We start from the raw sequence: 20,051 nt of genomic DNA, 5'->3' as shown, positions 1-20,051 counted from the left end.
CTAGTTTCATTTAAAAACAAAAACAAAAACAAACAAACAAAAAAACCCCAAACAAAACAAAACACGGACCCCTTTGTGCTCATTACCATTCACAAAGTGACACAATGCATGGAGAAACTCCCTGAAGCTGACTGCGATTTTCATTAGTTAATCACTTCTCACACAAATACAAAGAAATTGTCAGGGCTGTTTTTTGAGAATGGTAGTTAGAACAAGAGGGTAAGCAGCAGACAATCTTGTCTGCTGCTGTTAGTGGTGTCAACACCAATGTATAAATCTTGGCATCCTTTTATTCCTGCAGCAATATTGGACCATTTCCTGAAGTGAATCATAGCTACAGAGGCACTATATTCCACATTCATGAACCGGAGGGTTTTTTTATTATTATTTAAAGAATTTAATATACTGGCTTTTTAAAACAGAAGTTTATGAATGCATACACTACTCACAAATTCCAACAGAAACTTCCTTCATGTCGAATTACCAATGGCTAGATTATCTCAGCAGATGAGGACATTATCTGTACTATGCTTGTTGGAGAAGCAACAACAGCTGTGATGTGGGTTTAATTCTTGTATGCCAAAATATTTTGAAGGGCTGTTTTGGACATAATGAAGCAGAGATGAAAAAGTATGTGAGTGCAATACATATAATGGAGAAACACATACATTATTTAACTTCTCAGGTAAATTGTCTCAGGTAGCTGCCACACCCACTCTGCAGAATGCAGACTAGAAAGCTATCTTCCAATTTCCAAATTCCTTCTTTAAGTTAGGTGATGTGAGAAAGAAAAAACTCTAAGAATGTGTTGTATGCATGTTTTCCAAAAAATACCCCCTCTCCTTTTGATATAATGATAATAATAAAAGGAAGAGATTGGAATTCACAAAGATTGTCACTGGGAAGTATGGTCAAAATCATATATACTATGTGAAAGAAAGAGAGTGCAGAAAGAAAAAATCAGCTTTTTTGAAATGTGGTGGAGGAGAGCCTAACTGATACAATGGATAGTCAGAATGGCAGAAAAGTGGGTGCTCAATCAAGTCAAGTCTGAACTCTTGCTAGAACAAGAATGAGTAAACTGAGGCTGTCCTACCATGCACATGTTACAAAACTGACCAGAGAAGGCGATATTGCTGTGGAAAGTGGGGCAGGTGGCAGGAGAAAGAGAGAACAACCTATGAGATGCTGTTGTTTTGCAAGATCTGAGAACAGCTGTTGATGACATGACATATCGGAAGTCATGACCTCATATCAGTCACCCAGAGACCTTTGGGTAGTGTGGGCGGCATATAAGTTAAACAAACAAACAAACAAACAAACAAACAAACAAACAAACAAATATAGTCATCACACATCAGAAATGACTGGATGGCACATAACATCTCTGGAGGGTTTTAAAAAAAAATCCAAACAAAGTAGCGCAGTGGGTGGAATGGACGAGAAAATGCCAGGATATAGTCATAAATGCTCTGTTAACATCAAGTAAGACCATCCCTAACCATAAACCATGAATCAAAAAACATTATTTTCACATCTTAAATTAGTGAGGTTTACAGTGTTTGTTCGCTATTCTTTTTAAAATATCTTTTAAAATATTTTCACAAGATATAGAATCTCTTTGCTAGGATGAATCCATGTTTGGCCAGGATGAATCCATGTTTGGCCTGGAAGGAGTTAAAAAGCTCTCCTCCTGAGGGCTAATTTGGGTCATGACTAAAGATGGGGTATTCATATATGAATATTAATACCCCCCGGACAGGTGGACATAATGAGGGTCCAGGCCCATGGGGTCGGATGGTCCACTCACCATTCCACCACTGCCGTGACCTCCACAGAGCCTTCCAATGGTTCTGGAGATTGTGATTGGCTCACCACTCCTGGCAAGAGGCAGGATGACAAGCCTCTTTGCTAGGTCAAAGAGTGGCCGAACACAATCTCTGGAGCCATGGGGCTGGATCCTCGTTATGTCCTCCTGTGCGGGGTATTTGTATTTGTATATGAATACCCTCATCTCTAGTCATGATTGACTGGTTCAAAAGTTCAGACTGCCCAAGACCTGGAGATAATTTCCTCTTTGAGGACTGCCAGGTGCCTGGTTTTAGAAATCCTGAAAGAATGTTTACTTGAAAGCATTCAAGGCTGGGACAAACATAATCGCTCTTGCTTTTTAAAATGCAGAAATAATTTGAATATGCTTTACGAAATTGTATGCTAATTCCTTGAAAACATGGCAAAATGTCCCCATTTCTGGAGGACTGTCACTCCATTACTTTCTTTGAAGCAGGCCTATTTTTCTTGACTCTTCAAAGACAACCATGTCTTTTGACTGTTTCAGTGACCTTTCATTGCCCTCCAAAGATCTCCCTTCCCTACAAAACTGCAACAGTGTATGGGCATACTTCCTGGTAAGCATGTTCCACCCATGCTCAGTCTTATAACAAAGTGGCTGTTTTGCCCTTTTAAAAGCCCCTTTGGGAGGATCAGTATTTCCACCCCTGCAGCCTGGATTCCTTTCAAATAAGAAAGGTGATGGAACAATTCATTCTCTTTCAAGTTAAGCAAAATTGTTCTTTTAAATTTATATAAACTATTTTAAATCTGGGAATATTTAGCATTACCTATTTCTGCATGGAGAGAACAGTTTTACTTTTTAAAAGTAGTAACTCAAAACTCCTTTTCCCAAATGTCCCCAAATTTGGCACAGAGCAAGAACAGACTGCCTTCTGCATCTGTACCAAATTAACTGCTGAGCTAAAGTCCAGTTTCAAAGTTACAATTTTTTGTTTGGGCTGTCCTCATTTTTAGAATTGCCTTGTAGAATATTGATTTGCTGTGCTGCACAATAATTACAATTATGTCTCCTCCTCATGCCCTACTAACAGTATCACACAGTCAGATAGAAACAGACTTCAAACACCACTGATCTCAGATCATCTCTCAGAATTAACATTTGCTGGATATTGTTGCAGCCAGTAACAAGCTATACACAGTGGCATATGATGGCAGCAGGACAGAATGGATAGTACTGATGCTGCAATTTATTTCCCTCCTTGTTTTTCATGTTAAAAAAAGAAAACACTCATCTTTTGAAATGACTGGGTTGCTTTCCATTCAAAATGAGAGAATGCTTTTGAAAATAAAAAATAATTTTTGCAATGTGAACCCTAAAAGGGAAGAAAGTCCTCTGATCAAGATAATTATTAATATATATATTTCTGACACAATATTACTCATAATTTTCCTGGCTAGCTTGGTACAAATACAGATATATGAATGGGTTTATCCCCTAACACATTTTGAAAAAAGTTTCTTTACCAATGCAAAAATGTTTATCTTAAAGGAAAATTTTCTGCAGGAAAATGTCCTAGCAGATATGCTTACATGTCTTTTGCCTTCAGTTTTGTGATTGTGTTGATGAGGGGTATGTGTGGCATCATCTACAGATTTGTAAAAAAACAGAAGACCTTAGGCTTTAGAAGAAACACCAGTCTTATCTTTCCTGCTCTTACAATGCTTTATCCTATGCATCATGATCTCATTGTTCTTATGTGTCTCTGCAATTAGAAGAAAGGAAGCCATTGCTTATGGTTCAATGATAATTCCAATAGGACATTCTATTTTAATGTAATTTCACAATTGCACCATTTTGCCACTTGAGGGAGCACAGTTTCTACATATGGGGCCAGTGTATCATCTAGTGAGGCCCACAGGGTTTCTTCCTGTCTTCTTTCTGTATCTTCTTTCATACACCATTCTCCAGGACTTTTCCTTATCTAGTGTTTACTTAATATACAGACTTTGTAGTCTCTCCTGTGAAAGATCTTATGGAATGGAGTAAGCCTATAGTCCTTGTGGATACTGTCACTGGGGGCTATGTTCACCAGGTGCTGGCACTGATGGAGCTTCCATTTAATGGAAGAAAACCTATATACCCTGTATATGAGCCAGGATTCTCTCCCTTTGCCCCCCATTTCCCATCACATAATTGGTAAAGACTTTCTTCTTTAGTGCTTGCAGCCAGCAATTTCTTATTCTGTAATTTGCTTTCCTTATCTTTTCCATGCAAGCCTTAACTCACTCTCTGTAGTCTTGTTTGGTCCCATCTCTTTCGTCTCCATTTCCATTAGGCCTTTGAATAGTCCCTCATGAAACCGCGTATTTCACTACTAATTGATTGCACTCTCTGGTCCAGTGAAAATGGAGCTTCTTATGCATTAAATTAGTGTCTTTTAGGATCCTCCAGTCCACATAAACTTGCCTGCGTCTGAAGACAGCCTTTCTATTACACCTTGAACAGAATTACTTTTCTTTCCTCACAAAAAGTCTGTATTTCAGGCCTAGCAGGGAAGGAAGAGGCTTTGTAAATGTATCTAATCAGCATTCTCTCATTTTTTGAAGGAAAATGGTTGGTGGGGAAATGTCATCATTTTGTAGGAAAAACCACAAGCCACACACACTGATACAATACTGAAAAATCACAGGAAGCATATTGCATGACATGTCCATTGTGTATGAACTTCAAACATGAACCCAGTCCCCAGGAGTGGATATTGGGGAAACACTGTTCAGGCCATTCCTCTGAAAAAACCTATTTTTGTCTCGCCAAATATTTCAACAAAATTTCAGGGACATTTTTTTTAATTCTTTCTATACATATTCATTTTCAACAAGCTGCAGAAAATACAAGGTACAAGGCATTTCAGAGAGTTGTTAAACATTATGCCTTATTTGTTTATTTGACTTTTATTCCATCCTTATCTTGGTGTCTCTGAAAGTGGTCACCTACTTCTATGAATTCTACCATCGGAACAAGAGAATGTGACTTAGGTACAGCTGAACCTCCCAAACAACAGGTATCTCCTCCCTGTTTGTACTTAAAAGGACATTTCATGGTATTTTGGTTCATTTATTTATTCATGTTAGAGCCTTGTAATAGTTTTCACTTTTAAAAAACCTTAAAAGAATGTACACATGAAATACAGCCGTATATGATTAATTATGTTTTTTAAAAATTAATTAAACCATTTTCAACCAAAATTGTTATTTATCAACTGTATTTTTTTTTGTTCCCATGAGAAGATCTCCCATGTATATTATAGGATATAAGGAGCATTGAAAGTAATGTTGAACGGTTTGGTTTTCTCTGCACTCACATGTTGTTAGTTCAGCAGATACTGTAAATATCCCCATTTCTGTAAATTATCCTTAGATCTTCCAACACCACTTCATAGTCTATTCAAAGACCTCAGTGCATCCCATTCACCAGTATGCACTGGCGCTAGGTGCCCAGCTGGCTTTCATCCACTCCACTAGATGAGTCATTCCACTCCTGCGTTTACCAGAACAGTATCCATTACTCTTTTCCCTTAGAATTTTTGAACCTACTTATCACACACGGTTTATCTGCACTGCACTGGTATAGCTGTATGATACCGCTTTAACTCTGATATCTCTGAGGCAACTCCTAGAATTTAGTTTGATGAGAAACTCTTGGCTGTAGTTCAGTGGGGTGAACAGGGTTTTGTTCTTTTAAAGCAGATTTTTCCACCTGTAGAATATGTCCTATCAGTTCCTTCCCACCCCAAAAAGCCAAACACAAATTTTCAGGCTGAGTGTTTCTTTAATGCCTGTTATACTTCAGTCCGTAGGGTCTGATGATTTTTACTATTGGTGAAGAAGAAGGCAAAGAAGAAAAGAAGAAGAGATTCTAGCCAAATAGATGTCCTTTAATATGCTTTTTGACAGCTTGATTTAAGTTCCTTATACAAACTGATTTACATGAGACAGACTATCAGTTTAGTTCCTAATTAACAGGTATGCATAATGTGACAGATTTTTTCTCTATTTCTCCAGCTGCACACAGTTTCCAATTGCACATTTTGTGTCCAACTGTGCACATGCATACACAGGCACACACATACACTCCTTTTCTCGTACTCACACCCACACAAAACAACTCTGGAGTGAATTAGAGCTCTTTATTGGAGACTTCAGTGTACATTTGGAGTGTTACATGCTGTCAAGTTGGAACTGATTTAGAACAATACTAATAGGGCTTTCAAGGTAGGGAAGATATTCAAGGAGTGTTTTTCCCCCCAATTCCACCTTCCTCATCCCTGGTGAGTTTCCATGGCCAAGCAGACATTTGAACCCAGGTGTCCTGAGTCCTAGTATATTATTACTCTGTCCACTAACACCACACAATGTATCTAACCAAACTACAAAGATTCTGGAATATGAAGCCATGGCAGTTAAAGTGGTATCTGATTGCTATGACTCTGGAGTGTAGATATGCTCTCTATTGAAGACAGTGGTATGCTTTTCCCAGTAATTATAGGAATCCATTTCTTGTAAGAGAACTGCTCTTCTCTGGTGCTGCTCCCAGACTTTGGAACTCCCTCTCACAGGAGTCTAGGCTGGACCCATCTTTGCTGCTCTTCTACAAGCAAGTGGAGAACTTTCTCGTCATGCAAGCATTCCTCGAGTCACTGGCTGCCTGAGTGAGGTTTATAATTGGCTTGCGTTGAATTATTTGGGTGTTATGTTTTTAGTATGGTATTTGTTTGATCCTTTTCAGTATTTGTATACTCACTGTTGTTAGCTTTAATATTGCCTTTTAGCGATGTAAGCCACCTTGGGTCCTTTTTAAGGGCAAAGGTGGGGTAATAAATAAATAAATAAATTTATTTCATGATAAATGTGTATAATTCTGGTCTCAGTGAAAGATTTTTCCTAGCTTTGTTATGCTATGAGATTTTTAACTGAAAATGTTAGTTAAATATTTAACTACCATTAAATGTTTACAATCTCCTGTGCACAATGTATGCTATGGTACCAGTTTATAGTCCTTCTTAATTAATGAATTAATTTTTCCCTTCATTGCCTGGGTTGAAAAAATAGATAAATATACCCAAAAGGAAAATGAGAACAAGTCAAAAATCAGCAGAGAAGAAAATCAGAAACATCAAATGCCAGATTACCATTTGCCACTGGAAAACTGAGATTTATTTGTTCCAGCAATGTTCTCAAAGCCATTCTTGCTAATAAACAAGTGATGAGATTTTCTTGCTGACAATTGGTATGCTGACTTCATTTTACAACGGTGCCCCTTCCCCAGAAAGTGCCTTGCTTTGTCATTTCCAGTTTTCAGAGACACACTCATCTCTCAGCCATTTCTAAGGAAATAATCAAAATTGTTAGCTGTAATGGGAAATTTGGCAGCCTCTCATCATAAAGCCCTGCATTTTTTTTTGTTTTTTCCCATTATGGCCTTCATTATCTGCCTTTGTAATAGGTGTTTTTCTCCCCATTTGCATTCTGTAGAGGCCAAGGTGATTGGCATCTCCTTCTCCCATGAATATCTACACTAATTTCACTCATAACATTGGAAACACTTTGGATAACATGAAAACATCAGTCATTATTTTTAAAAAACAGCTGAGCTTTCTCTTTCACAATGAAATATTTACAAACCTTCCATAACTTGCAGTTTCATAATTCTTTATGAAAGCAGACTCTCCCAGCCCTAATTTATGGCATGAATGTCACGATATCTCAGTGCAGAGGGAACAGTTATGTGATACCTTTATCGAAAGACAAAAAAAAAAATTACACAAGTTGCAAACTTTCATGGGTAAAATTCCACTTCCTCAGGCTGTGCATCATCCTTTTATGGATATTGCAGAAAAAAAAGTTTGTTTGTTTGTTTGTTTGTTTATTTGATTTATACCCCGCCTATATGGACTGCTCGTCCACTCTAGGCAGCTTACAATATAGGATAAAACAATAAACTCAAGAATGTGCATAATGTTCCAAAATTTATGGTAGATGTCCATGCTGATTCATCTTGTAAGAGGTGAATCCAGACTCAGGTTACAAAGTCAGCTGGGAGGCACGGTCTCCTCAAGTGTCCTCATGGCTGATGCTAAGAGAATCCAAGGTGGTGCTGTTGAATTTCTCTGATGCTATAATCCTTGCAACCATAAGTTCTCTTCTGCTGATGCAGCCATTAATTCCCGAAGAGAATGGATACATCTTACACTGGGTTCTTACCTCTGACCATTCCACTTGAGCTTTTGGATGGAATTTTAGCATCCTCAAGGCATTGATCTCAGCTTCTGTGATGCTTTCAACCTGCATCACAGTGTTAAGGTGTTCATCAACATTGGGGCAGGGGAGAGATGAGAAGGCAATATATGCAGTGGAATAATGCTAAGTAAAGAAGATAGATTGACTCAATCACTTTAGCTTGAGCAGGGCTATTAATGTGGAGGTCAGTAATTCTTAGAGTCACCATAAATTGGCATATAGCACATAACAAAAAACAATGGAAGACAATGTATATAGAACAACTTGCGTGCTTTCATGTACTAATATGAGGAGCTGCTGATAAGTATTGAGCCTTTTCCAGAAAAAAAAAATGAGCTAGGAAGCTATAAACTGCAGGGTGTATTGGCCAATTCGTCTGTATTCAACAGTGCAAAAATCAACTACCTATGGTTTTAACTTATCTTTCATGTTCAGGTCCAAAGTGAACATGGCAGCACCTTCAGAAAAGTTCAATGTGGAAGAGCATAGGACCATAATCAAGATACTGTTTCTCCAAGGGAAAGGTGCAAAGCAGATCCATGATGAAATGTCACAAACTATGGGTGACAGTGGTCCTTCCTATGCAACAGCTAAAAGTTGGGTTGTCAATTTTTAAACTGGCCATTCGGTATTGTAAGTGAGAAACCCAGTGGAAGGCCTGTTTCTGTCTCTGCCTGCAAATGTGAAAGCCACCCATGACATAATCATGGAGGACTGCCGAATATCAGCCAAAGGTATTGCTACATATCTGAGAATATCAAGTGAGAGAATTGGTGCCATTATCCACAATGACTTGGAAATGAGAAAGCTGACAGCTAAGTGGATCTCCAAACTTTTGACAGCCAAACGAAAGAGGAAACGTGTGGAGTCATCGGTGGCTGTTTTGGAACATTTTGCAAGAAATGAGTCAGATTTCCTGGGCAAACTGGTAACTGGAGATGAGACATGGGTCTACTGTTATGATCCTGAGACAAAGGAACAGTCTAAGGAATGGAGGCACAGTGGTTCCCCCAGGCCAAAGAAGTTCCGAGTGCAAAGGTCAGTGCAGAAGCAAATGGCAAGAGTTTTTTGGGATAAGAAGGGAGTTCTGCTGGTGGACTACCTCCAATAGGGTTCAACCATCAATGCAAAATATTACTGTGCTTCATTGACGAAGTTGAGGCAAAACATCAAGGGAAAGCATTGAGGAAAGCTCTCCAAAGGTGTCATCCTGTTGCATGACAATGCCTCGTCACACACTGCAGGTGAAACAATGGCAAAACTGATGTCCTTAGTCTTTCAAGTGATGCCCAATCCACCCTATTCTCCCAGCCTGGCTCCTTCTGATTATCATCTGTTCCCCAAACTCAAAAAACACCTAAAGGGACAATGATTTGGGAGTGTTCTGGAGGCAACTAATGCTGGAAATGAGTGGTTACACCAGCAGTTGGAAGAATTTTATTTGCAGGGACTTAAGAAGCTTCAGGATGGATGTCACAAGTGCATTGACTTCATGGGGGAATATGTAGAATAGTGTGGCAGTTGCAGCTTACTAGCTCAATTTTTTCTGGGAAAGTCTCAATACTTATCAGCACCCCTCGTACTCTGGCCAGTAAGTGGAATCCAGAATTACAAATCAGTTTACACAGAGATGGAAACTAGACTAGCATACGTGCATCAATTGTGAATGAGATGCATGGAAGTTGATCTGTGTCTAAAGCTTCTGTAATCCTTATTCTACTGTCATAGAAGTCTTGACAAATGGGATATATTCATATCCATATACTGTAATCGGATCTTAGTGGAACTGAGTTTGCTGTGGTCTCAAGCTCTTATTGTTATAGGAACTGCATGAGCATTTGGCATTGTTGACTGCTAAACATTATAGTACAGATTTATGGATTTCAATTTTAGTGTGAAGATCTGATCTTGTGTGAGGGGATGGAGACCTATAAAATACAAAGATGCACTGCATTTTACTTTTCAGTCAAAATTCCTACAAAGTTCTTTTATGAGTACTATAATTTTTCTCTGGCTTCATAGGCTGAAATTGAGCAGCCCTGGCTCTCACAATCAGTGCTGTGGAGCAGTTGTATCCATTTACTGGATTGCTGTCATTTTTCTCTTTCTCTTTCTTTCTGTGGTTTCAGAATCATTAAGACAGATATCAAATAACTGGCACACTGCATTTTTAGTTATATATCTTTGGCATCAAAAACCTTTCAACCTTAAGATGTTTATAAGGACATCTTTGAGGCTGCTAGGCTCTCTGCAGTGGCAAGCCCAGGTCTAGAGGCCATCCACGTGTCATTTGGGGCCAGGGGTAGCTTCAGGATTGTGCTGGCATACTCCCTGGATTGTACTCCCTGCGATCCAGCGCAGTCCCTGCTGGAGCTGGTAGATTGCTTCTCCGTGTAGATGTTGAGGTCCCCTAGACTATTTGTTCTTGGGGTCTTCAACATTCACATGGGGCCGAGGTTTCCGGCTTCCAAGTCAGTGGTTCTACCCATGTGAGCGGCCATCTGGTCTTTGCTGCTGAGCAGAGAGTGTGTGCTCAGCCCCCTTGTCATGGTCAGATCACTGCCTAATTAAATGCAGCCTCTCAGTGGCACTTCCCTCCTACAGGGAGCTTGGACCCATTAAGATGGTCCGCCCCCACAGGTTACTGGATCCTGATGGATTTCAAGATACCATGTAGAGGATTCTGGCTGACTTGGTTGGCACTCCTGTCAATGCTCTGGTGGATGGCTGGTATACCGCTGCCACCAGGATAGTCGACATGATTGCGCCTAAAAGGCCTCTCTGACATTGAGCCCGACTAGCCCCCTGGTTTAACCAGCAGCTGAGGGCCATGAAGCATAATCGGAGATGGCTAGAGAGAATTTGGAGAAGGGCCTCGACGGAAATTAATCTAAAAACTGCCAGGATTGCATCTAACCTTTACCTAGCTAGGGTAAAGATTGCTAGAAGAGCATTCTTTGCTGACTGGATAAGCGAAGCTCACAACCAGCAGGCAGAACTTTAGAGTACGCAATCTATCTGGAGTTGGCCACAATGATAGGCCTCCCTCTAGTATTTCCTGTGACCAATTTGTGGCATTTTTAAAATCTAAAGTGGAGGCCATCCACTAGGACCTTGATCCCCTTTTACAGACAGTAGATCAAGCAGAGACGTCCAGTGCATCGTCTTGCCCGGTGAGGTTAACTTGCTTTCAACCTGTGATGTCCAATGAGGTGGATAGGGTGCTTGCGTGCTGTCATGCCATCACTTCCTCTTTAGACCCTTGTCCAGCCTGGCTCATCAAAGCAGCCAAGCCGGTAACAACAGTTATTGCCACCACAATAATTAATGGGTGTCTCCAGGAGGGCATGGCTCCGGCTTGCCCTCAAGGAGACACTCATTAGGCTCATTTGAAAGAAACTTAATTTGGCAGTGGACAAAATTGGGAATTATAGATCCATTGCCAATGTTTCTTTCTTGAGCAAAGTGATTGAGAGAGTGGTGGCTGATCAGCTCCAGGCCTCGTGGAGGAAACTGATGCCCTTGATCCTTTCCTGTCAGGTTTCCTGCCATGGTACAGAAACAGCATTGGTCACCCTGCAGGAGGCCGACAGGGGCAATATGTCCTTGTTGGTCCTCCTCAATATCTCAGCAGCCTTTGATAACTATAGACCACAGTATCCTCCTGGGGCGGCTCTCTGAGTTGGAAATCGGTGGCCTCGCTTTGATGTGGCTCCGTTCCTTCTTGGAGGACCGTCCCCAGAGAGTGTAGCTTGGTGAAATGACTTCTACCCTGTGGATCATCAATTGTGGGGTTCTTCTGGGGTCAATCATCTCGCTAATGCTATTTAATATCTATATGAGGCCGCTGGGTGAGGTCATCTGGAGTTGTGGGGCCCAGTATGCTGATGAAACCCAGCTCTACCTCTCCTTTCTTCCAACTGCAGTGGATGTCGTTCCAACCCTTGAATGCTGCTTGGGGACCGTTCTGGAGTGGATGAGGGCAAATGGACTGAGGTTGAATCAGGATAAGACAGAAATGTTGCATGTGGGCAGCCCTGGCATCAGTGGGTTGGGAAACTCCCTCTCCTTTGGGGGAGTGACTTGTCTCACAAAGAGTGCGGTTCGCAGCTTGGACATCTTCCTGGACCTGGATCTCACCATGGAAACCCAGGTGGCATCTGTGGTCCGGGCAGCCCATTTCCATCTTCAGAGGATTGCCCAGCTGTGTCCCTATGTAGATGTGGGGGCACTCATGATGCTGATTCATGCCCTCGTAATCTCAAGAATAGACTACTGCAGTGCTGTCTATGTGGGGCTACACCTTGAGGCTGTTGCGGAGATTTCAACTGGTCCAAAATTCGGCAGCCAGATTGATAACTGAGGTGAAGAAATTTCAGCATATCTCCCCCACTCTGGCTGCCCTTCATTGTCTACTGATTCATTTCCGCAATGACTTCAAGGTTATGATGATAACATTCAAAGCCCTAAACGGTTTAGGATGTTGGTACCTATCAGAACGCCTGCTCCCAGCCAGATCTGTCTGTAATACCCATTCCTCACAGGCAGGGTGCTTGAGGATCTTGACCCTGAAGGAGGCCCGGAGGGAAAGAACAAGAAACTGGGCCTTCTCGGCCATCGCTCCCCACCTATGGAACAACCTGCTCATTGAGATCCACCTGGCATCCTTGCTGGATGGGTTTAAATGAGCATTGAAGACTTGGCTCTTCCATCAGAGAAGATTTCAGCCTCTCTTTTAGCATCCATTTTGTCATCCTCTCCATCACCCTTTTTACCACCTTTATTGCTGTCTGTTTTGATTTATCCTATTTGGCTTGTACTAATTTATTTATTTTTATCGTGTTTTAATATTGTTGTTTCTACTGTTGTTAGCTGCCTAGAGTGGCCTGGTTGCCAGATGGTGTGGGGTACAAATTCAATAAATAAATAAATAAATAAATAAATAAATAAATAAATAAATAAATAAATAAATAAATAAATAAATAAGTAAGTAAGTAAGTAAGTAAGTGAGTAAGTAAGTAAATAAGTAAATAAATAAATAAATAAATAAATAAATAAATAAATAAATAAAGAAAGAAAGAAAGAAAGAAAGAAAGAAAAGAAAGAAAGAAAAGAAAGAAAGAAAGAAAGAAAGAAAGAAAGCATTAAGAATAGGTTCATGCCAGAGTTTGGAAGAGCTCTGTTCTGGATCACAGCTTCAGCCATTGGCTCTGTCCATGCCATCAGATCTGTCGTCAGGGGGAGGGTTTCAGTCAAGGCATTTGCATTCAGTTTAGAACTAATTAAAACTAATTAAAATCTGTCCTTCACTGGAAGGACAGATCCTGAAGCTGAGGCTCCAGTACTTTGGCCATCTAATGAGAAGAAAAGACTCCCTGGAAAAGACCCTGATGTTGGGAAAGTGTGATGGCAAGAGGAGAAGGGGACGACCGAGGATGAGATGGCTGGACAGTGTCTGCGAAGCAACCAACATGAACCTGACACAACTCCGGGAGGCAGTAGAAGACAGGAGGGCCTGGCGTGCTCTGGTCCATGGGGTCACGAAGAGTCGGACACGACTAAACGACTAAACACACACACAAAACATAGATAAAAATTAAGCTTTGTTGTTTTGAAATGGATGAAGGAGAGAAAACATTGGTATGAATGGGGCTTCAGTTTAGGAGTTCCATTCATACGCATTCATACTGTTTGTGGATTAACTTCATTCATTCATTCCTTTCCGGGTCTCAGGACAGCAGCAGCAGCAACAGTCTTGAATTTAGCAACATGTTCCTGATTGTTGCCATTCCTCCACCACACTGGGAAAGGTGAGGCATTGCATCATTCAGTGGCAGTTTGATGTCTCACACACCCACATGTGTCTCACACACCCACATGGGCCATGTACACATGTTCCAAGCCAGCATGTACCTTCAAAACTGCAGCCGGGGCTCTTTATTTACCAACAACGAATGGACTAAAACCTACAACCCTGCTTATGCTATACAACCAGATTTTGGCTACTCTTTCCTAAGTGTAATGTAGACTCAACACACCTAGCTACCTAAATGAAAGAAAATGTTTAGTAGCCAGGCTACTAAGTAATGTAGCATCCTTCTTTTGCTATGTCTGAATGTGAAATGGCCACTTATTTGGGTGGACAGAAATATATAAAGTCCAATGAAGACAGTTCAATGAAGACGGTCTTCCTCAAGGGTTCAGCAAGTGGAATTTCCAGGAGAGATTCTGGCTTTCACTGGGGCTCCAGCTGTCCATATCCTTGTGGTAAGGCACTTCTTTCTTTTGCTTTGGCATCTGGGACCAAGTTATTAGCTCCAAAACTTCAACATTTCTAATGCTCAACACACTGGTTCAGTGATTTGTAGGGGTGTCAGGACTTACCTGAGGGTGACTGGGGGGTTTCTTGAACTGCCTTGTAGTTGCTCCACCCCATTTGGGAAGTTCTTTCCAATGCCAGTACACATCCCTAGTGAATGAGTTGTTACATAGTGATAGGCAGGTCCAGTATGAACTCTGCTGGGAAAAAAAGAAGCATAAAGGAACAATACGGATGAAGGATGAACAGAGGCTTACTGAATCCCTCAAATGGCCCCAGAACCATTCTTAAGCTAGGACAGCCTCAATGATATCAAAAAATACCAGTTCATGGCCAAGGATTCATAATCTTCTTCTGTTCACTTTTAAGGTGTGTGGAGAACTTTGGCCCAAAGTGAGTGGAAAGAATAGCATTTCCAACCTTGACAAAGACATGCATCCACACTGGGATGGAGTGAGCTGAAATATGCTCCAGAATTAAACCCAGGAACTGGATGCGTAACAACTTTAGGGATGTAGGAGCTCGCTCCTTCCTTCCTTCCTTCCTTCCTTCCTTCCTTCCTTCCTTCCTTCCTTCCTTCCTTCCAACTCTCTTTGTGGAAATGTGAAACATCAAGACAAAAATATTGGAACCAAGACTTAGAAAGAAAGGTTTGGTTATATGATGTTACAGTTTTAAACACCTTCAAGTTATACTACAGTATTTAATCTTGCAAGATTTTGGTGACTGTTTTGAATAGGAACCTATCAAAGCTACCGATATCCTTGTGAGACAGAAAGTGCACTTGAGTGCATATGATATTGATAGACCCATTCTGAATCCTCTTACAAACCACCTCAAAGGCAATGATACAATAGGAATCATGCACTTACCTGAAGCAGTACTAGTAGAGCATAATGAAGAATGACAAAGTCACTTCCAATAGGCTCATGCAATAATGGTCTACACTCTTTTTATTTTAAACAATCATACATAAAATATATAAAATGAGCAGCACATATCATAAGGCAGTGCTTAGAGGAGAAAAATCTTATCGGAGCTCTAGTCTTATTACTTTATCCTCCCACATGACTTTCCTTTCCTCCGAGGCAGTAATCAGCAACAATATTTTCCCACTGAAAGATTATTGAGGATTATTTACATGCTCAGCTAGTGGGATTGCTAACTCTCTAAAGTACATGAAATAGAAAACAAACATAAAAATCCAACAGTGGTTAGTGTTTCTTTGAGAGTGTCGGTTATTAGATTATTGGAAATGTACAAAAAAAATGTTTTTTGTGGATTTCAGATGAACCAGCGAACTGAATTTGAATGCATTTTGAGATTTTCAACAAATGCCCAATCGGAAGAAGAGCTCCTCCGAAACAGACTAAATCCATATTTGATCCCTTCCAAGGAATTATCAGTGGACTGGCCACACAGCGGCTGAAATCCAATAGCAAGTCACAACTAGAGAACATGTGACATGAAAATAAGAAGAGGAGTTATAAAGTCTAATAATTTTAAAGATGTATGGAATTCATATTTGGAGCATGTTTTTTTTTGCAAGGCTATTTGCCCCCCAAACCCGGAATAAAGAGCCGAGACAAAATAAGTACAGATTAAATCATGGGCCACACTTTATTAATCATTCCAAAGAGATATTTGCCAATCAATTAGCAATGGGGGGGGGGGGCTGCAGTAGTGCGGAAACAGATAAATCCATCATCATACAGGCGAGTCCCCCAGCCCCAGGTTTTCGTGGTCTTCATTACAGCAGAAACCCGGCAGGCCACTACTGAAACACCCCCAGACCTCGAACCATCTTTAATCGATGACTGTTGGTCTGGAAGTGATCCAGCGCATCTTTCCCGCCCAGGAGCTGAATCGCATGATTTGCAGCCCTGGGAAGTCCGATGCGCTGTTAGCTTACATGATGTTAAAATTGAGACTCACCGAGAAATACCTGTTTTTCCGCACTACCCGATAGTGTGACCAAAATTTCACCCTACAATTGCCAACAACCCTTACTAGTGTGGGATAGGCGGAAAATCCTCCCATCCCAGAGCCAATCATGATGAAGGTCAAAAATTCCTATCCAGCCCCAAAAGGCAACCAGTAAAACACACACTAGAAATAGGGCAGGCGGGCGGGCGGGTGCCTGAGAAAGAAGAGACGGTTAGCCAGGAGGACTCCCCCTTTTATATCTGAGGTGGTCTTCCCACTCTTTTGAGCCTCTTGAGAGACTGAGAGAAGTTTCGCTCCTCCGTGGGGTGGGGCAATTAGTCGTTGCGCTGATGAAACCTGGGTCTGTTTCTCAGCGACGTTATCAATGACAGCAAAATATTTATATATTGCTATTCCCATCCCAATTGACTGTCCATGTGGGGGAAATGCAAGAAAACGGGAGGGAAAGGACTAAGCAGCTCTAACCTCTAATCATAGCAGCAGGTTTTATCAAGACATTTCAATTTCAGGGGTTTGGGGCAAAGAAGATGAAGGAATACATCAGTGCTCTTTGTTAGCTCTTTCTTCCAGGCGTAAGAATCAGTGACAGGAAATAATAACTAGAATCCTATGGATTTTTAAAGGTTTGCATAACATCCCGTATTTGTGGCTAACTCATGAGCCAGGACATATCATGGTTGTGCAATTGACCATGTCCCCAGGTGTGCAATCAAGATGTGCCTGACACCTAATCAATTAGATGAAATTAGCTATGGCAAGTTACACAGATCTTATTGAACACCAGTAAGATTCTGGACAGTGGCTTAAGTGCAATTCTAATTCAGACATGCTAGTTGCAGGGGGTTAGGGATAGGCAGAAGCCTCTTCAGAGCGTAGAAATCTGCTGTTTGTTCTCAAGAGGTCTGAAGTTAAGATCTGCCAACAGAAGAACCCGGAAGGAGCAGAGAAGACACAGAAAGAGGGAGAAGGTACGTTTTGTCATCTCTAGAGCCACCTAAGTCCAGGATGACACCAGCCCTTATGATTGTGTGAAGGAGGACAATGCTGGAAGTCTTTCAGGGGCTCACCATGTCTCATGAACCCTGGGGTGGGCTTCTACCTTTGTTTTGAGATGCTTTCCACTTAGATGTGACAAGGCTCTACTTTATGCTTGCTAACTTGTCCCAACAGTCACGATCCTGCACTACTTACCTGCCTTTTTGGACTGACCCTACACTGACTTACAAGCCTTTTTGCTTCTGTCCAAAATGGATCTGTCCATTTTGGTGTGTTATAATGCAATTTAATGACCAGTGAACTCTGTGTTAGGATTTCTTTTCTGGAGGAGACTGAGGCAACCAGTTCAACATACCTCTCCCTATGGAGACAATGGAAGGTCCAACACTCAAGAAGAAATTTCAAGGCAGCACACTAGGCCACAAACTGATCGTGAATTTCTTTCACTCTTAGGAAAGTGTTGGAAGCCAGCATTTGTAGCACACACAAAACACACCCCATAAATATTTTCAAAATGTGTATCATACTAGCTTCATTCACTTCAGTTGAAAAAGGTCTGTAGATTTCAAACGTTTCATCTAATATAATGAGAATACAGAATCCTCCCAAATATACAATAAAACTGGGAAAGCTGGAAAGTAGCAGGAAAAGAGGACAAAATAAGAAATGGACTGACTCCAAGAGTTGAGCAGGGCTGTTGAAGGCAGGACATTTTGGAGATTGCTCATTCATAGGGTCACCATAAGTTATATGGTGGGATATAATAACAATAACAGGATTTAATTCAGTGAATTGCACCCTGCTTGTTGTTTTCTCTTTCCTTACATGTTCTGTATTCTAGGAATTGCTACCAGGACAGTTGTGGAAATCATCTGAAAAACAGATCTTGCTGATAGTGCTGTTTGCGGAAGCACCAGTTTCCATTGCCTCTAAAAACCAACTGCCACCTTCATGTCCTCTGGAGAGCCATTGGCTGAAGTGGAGTGGACAATGGTATTGACAGAATAGGGAAATCAGTACAATTATCATGATAGAAATGGAAGTGTTGTTTGTGCGCTGCAGTGGATTCTGGGATTGATCCCTGGTGGATTGTGCCCATTATTAAACACATTATTTAACACTGCCAAGTTGAGCTACAGCACAAATGCTTGTTTGAGTGCCTCTTTGTCTCCAAAATTGCATGTGAAATAAACTTAGTCAATTTTGAACAAATAAAATCTGACTCATTTTTTGTACCTGTATGTATTGGCTTGCACAGCCCTTAAGCAATTTCTATTATTTTAAAAAAAATCCTGTTAGTAATGGCTTTTTGTATTGATTTCCAGATGTCTGCTATATTCTGTTTCCCCTGATCTCATTGTAAAATGTGGTTTCTGTAACAAGGTGTTCTATGTTTGGAACATGTCTATTGGCATCCGTTAATCATTATTGGTTCCATAAATCTCACTCTCTTTCTGATTTCTCCCCCCCCCCCCAATAGTTCTGCCTTGTATTTTGCAAATTAATTTTTATGGGTTGATCACAGAAATCAAGTGCCTGACACATATATTCACAAGCAGGATTCTCTCAGGCAAGGTGAGAACTAATCCCATTCAACTGTGGGGTGGATCCCCAGTTAGCTAATGACAGAAAGCCTACAGGGAAGAAATTGATTGCTTTATTAGCTGGGATCTGTAGCTTATGTTGCATTACACTGACATCAAAGCAACTACCTTGCCTATTAAATATATTTCTACATGTTGGAAGTATCTCATTGCCAGACAATGAGCCATCCCAGTGGTTATACTGAATTCCTATTGTGGATTTCCTTTCCGCAAAATGTTCCCCTTATCATTCAGATGACAGGTTAAGATAATTTTCCCTTCCATGCATTTTAATGTTAATGCTTATTACTAGGTTCTCCATCTAATGTTGCATGATGAAGACTTAGTATCTACTAAATGCTAGCATATACACACAAACACATGTGGTAAAGGTAAAGGTTCCCCTTGACAATTTTTGTCCATTTGTGTTCGACTCTAGGGGGCGGTGCTCATCCCTGTTTCCAAGCCATAGAGTCAGCATTTGTCCGAAGACAATCTTCCGTGGTCACATGGCCAGTGCAACTTAGAAACAGAACACTATTACCCTCCCACCAAGGTGATCTCTATTTATCTACTCGCATTCGCATGCTTTCGAACTGCTAGGTTGGCGGGAGCTGGGACAAGCGACGGGCGCTCACTCCATCACGTGGATTCGATCTTACAGCTGAAGATCTACAGACCTTACAGCGGTTTAACCCACAGCGCCACCACGTCCCTCAAACACATGTGAATAGAATATAAATAATAAAAATAAGTAACAAGTATCAGGCAGAAAGTGAATAGAATGGGAACAAGTGTTTAACGATGCATCAGAAACTGGGGTGGTGATGAAAGAACCCACCCATGGATGTGAAAAATAGCAAGGAAGCAGCTGGAGGGAATGACTCATGGCTTCCAAGTATGGGAAAACAAAGTAGGATCAACTTGAACTCATAATAAAGCAGGCAAATATTATTTAACAGGCATTACTAAAACCAGGTGGGATAAGGCTCAGCACTAGAATGTATTTGAATAAACGAGAAGGAAGGTGAGATTATATTATATACAAAGTTTGTGTACACCTGCAAGATTTGGAATCTCAAAGGCTGCTGAAGAGCATTGGAGTAATAAATAAA

The 20,051-nt window shown here is 40.9% G+C and overlaps 1 long non-coding RNA gene across 1 annotated transcript; it reads right to left on the bottom strand.

The window, feature by feature from the left end:
- Nucleotides 1-7,006: 7,006 nt before the first annotated feature.
- On the bottom strand, nt 7,007-14,604 carry LOC144585863 (uncharacterized). The gene is made up of 2 exons (XR_013540454.1): nt 14,476-14,604; nt 7,007-7,178 (listed from the first exon to the last, which is right to left on the bottom strand). It is a non-coding gene; the product is annotated as an uncharacterized LOC144585863 (long non-coding RNA).
- Nucleotides 14,605-20,051: the final 5,447 nt, after the last annotated feature.

Source organism: Pogona vitticeps, chromosome 1, assembly GCF_051106095.1.
Source record: "Pogona vitticeps strain Pit_001003342236 chromosome 1, PviZW2.1, whole genome shotgun sequence".
Classification (NCBI taxonomy): Eukaryota; Metazoa; Chordata; class Lepidosauria; order Squamata; family Agamidae; genus Pogona; species Pogona vitticeps.
Note: the sequence above shows the minus strand (reverse complement) of the source record. Positions and strands in the feature narration are given on the sequence as shown.